The following is a 2,597-nucleotide window of genomic DNA, read 5'->3' as shown; positions in this document are numbered from 1 at the left end:
TCAAACGTGTGCCTCAGAATTTGTTTCTTATAAATTAGTCTCTTTTAATTAAATTAGGTTATTAGCATGGCATGAATACAATATTTAACCTACAAACTGTACCACATTAATACACTGTAAAAGGTGTTCCCAGGCCAGCCAAAAAACAGTCCCTTCAGTGTATCCTGGGTCGTCCTCTGGGTCTCCTCCCAATGGGACATGCCCGGAACACCTCACCACAGAGGAGTCCAGGAGGCATCCTAACCAGAAGCCCGAGCCACCTCAACTGCCTCCTCTCGATGTGGAGGAGCAGCAGCAGCTCTACTCTGAGTCCCTCCCAGATGACCAACAAAACAGATCCCCTCAACACTTTGGCTGTGTCTAGAAATTATTTTCATAAAAGTTATGAACAGAATCGGTGACAAAGGTAACGTTGGCAGAGTCCCAACTCTCACTGGAAACGAGCCCGACTTACTGACGGCAATAAGCTCTGGCACTGGTTGTGCAGGTACCTAACAGCCATTAAAGGACCTGGGGTCGGATTTATAAAACTGGCGTACGCACAATTTGAGCCCAGAAATTTGCGTACGCCACTTTTTATGCCAAGGTTGTGATTTATAAAATCCAAACTTGACGTGAAAATGTGCGGTGCCTCACGCCAGCTCTGACCCATGCGTACGCTCATTTTGGAGACATGAAACTGCGACACAGAGGGTGAAGTGAGGAATTAGAGCCACACTGTGTAATGATCACTGTCAGATATTTAATTTCACTTAATCAGACTGAGATTTTTTTTCAACTTTATCATCAGCTTTAATAACAGTAATATTAATGCTTCTGCTGCCGAGCCATAAGGACCTTTGAAATAAAAAAAACTTAAATCTTAAATAAAAGTTCCCGTGCGCAACTCCCTTCATCTGCTTCCTCCTCAGACGACCCTGACCCACAGACCCCTCCCTGACCCACAGACCCCTCCCCGAGCAGGACAGCAAAAGTCACGCTTTGGATACATGCGCAGGGCGCATCCACCTCACCATGTGAATGTTATAAAACTTAACGTTTAAAGTCCGTATTTGTCACGGGGGGGATGCGTGCATGTATGTGTGTGCGTGCGGGGCGGGGGTGTCTGCCGCAGATAACAGAGCAGGCAGGAGGGGGAGAGGACGAGGAGAAGAGGGGTGGGCTTACTTTTAATTTTATCTGACTTATTTAATTAAATTTTTATTGTTTTTATCGTCCTGCAGGCTCTGGGAGAAAATTAATTTGAAGCTGAGATTTTTTTTTATAAAAATCGTTAGATTACTCTAAAGCAAAATGAGGGAAAATCTGTGTCAATTACAGACATTCTGTTCACGTGAGCAGCTGTCAATCAGCACCTGTCAACCTCCAGACGCACGACGGAGCGTTTCTGAGCCAATCTATTTTTTTTTACATTGATCAGCTGACTGATTTAAATACATCTTAACATTCATGAGGTACTTTGCATTGACTGTTTATGGTTGAATGTRGGCGTGTRGAGGGTAGAACCTGAGGCGGGACCTTGTGCGCAAACTCTGACGTGCGGCTGTGATTTATGAAGGAAAGATGCGCAGAAACATGCGTACGCACTGTTTTATAAATCTGAATTTTTTTTTGGCATACGCCATTTCCGCCTTTTGGCCGTACGTTCACTTTTAGTATGGTTTCCACGCAATCCTTTATAAATGAGACCCCTGGTACCCCATTCTCCCAGAGTTCCCCCACAGGACTCCCAGAGGGACACGGTCGAACACCTCCTAGTCTTCAAAACACATGTAAATTGGTTGAGAGACCTCTCGTTCACCCTCCAGGACTCTGCTGAGGGTGCAGAGCTGGTCCAGTGTTCCATGACCAGCACAAAAACCACACTACTCTTGCTGAATCTAAGATTCAATTTTAAGGCGGACCCTCCTCTTAAGGACCCCTGAATAGACCTTACCAGGTAGGCTTAGGAGTGTGATCCCCCTGTAGATGGAAAAAAACTCTGTAAAAATGCAAAAAGACATTGAAACCCACAGAAGACAAGTGATGGACAATGGCAGAATCATTTCCATGGTGAAAAGAAACCTTCAAAACAGCAAACCAAGTGAACAACACTTTGGTGAAGGCGTGGTACAGCTCACGATCCAATGCATGCCACATCATCTGTAAAACACAGAGGACACAGTGTGGTACACATGGCACTGAGTCACTAGTGTTTATCAATGATGTGAAACAGGATGGAAGATATATCAGAACTGTGCTCAAATCCATACAAATGCAACCGAACTGATTGGTTGTTGTTTCATACTACAGATGGACAATGACCCAAAACATAAAGCCTAAGCAACCCAGGAGTTTATTAAAGCAAAGAAGTGGAATATTCTTGAATGGCCAAGTCAGTCACCTGATCTCAACCCAATTGAGCATTTCAATTGTTAAGGACTAAACTTCAGACAGAAAGGCCCACAAACAAACAGCAACTGAAAACCGCAGCAGTGAAGGCCTGGCAGAGCATTAAAGTGTATCCTTCCCCACCTGTGAAAAGATAACTCCGCCCCAAGACGAAATTTGAAAAATGCATCAAAGTGGGTAGGGGAGGGGGGGGGGGGGGGGGGGGG

Source organism: Austrofundulus limnaeus, unplaced genomic scaffold (assembly GCF_001266775.1).
Source record: "Austrofundulus limnaeus strain Quisiro unplaced genomic scaffold, Austrofundulus_limnaeus-1.0 Scaffold110, whole genome shotgun sequence".
Lineage (NCBI taxonomy): Eukaryota > Metazoa > Chordata > Actinopteri > Cyprinodontiformes > Rivulidae > Austrofundulus > Austrofundulus limnaeus.
Note: the sequence above shows the minus strand (reverse complement) of the source record.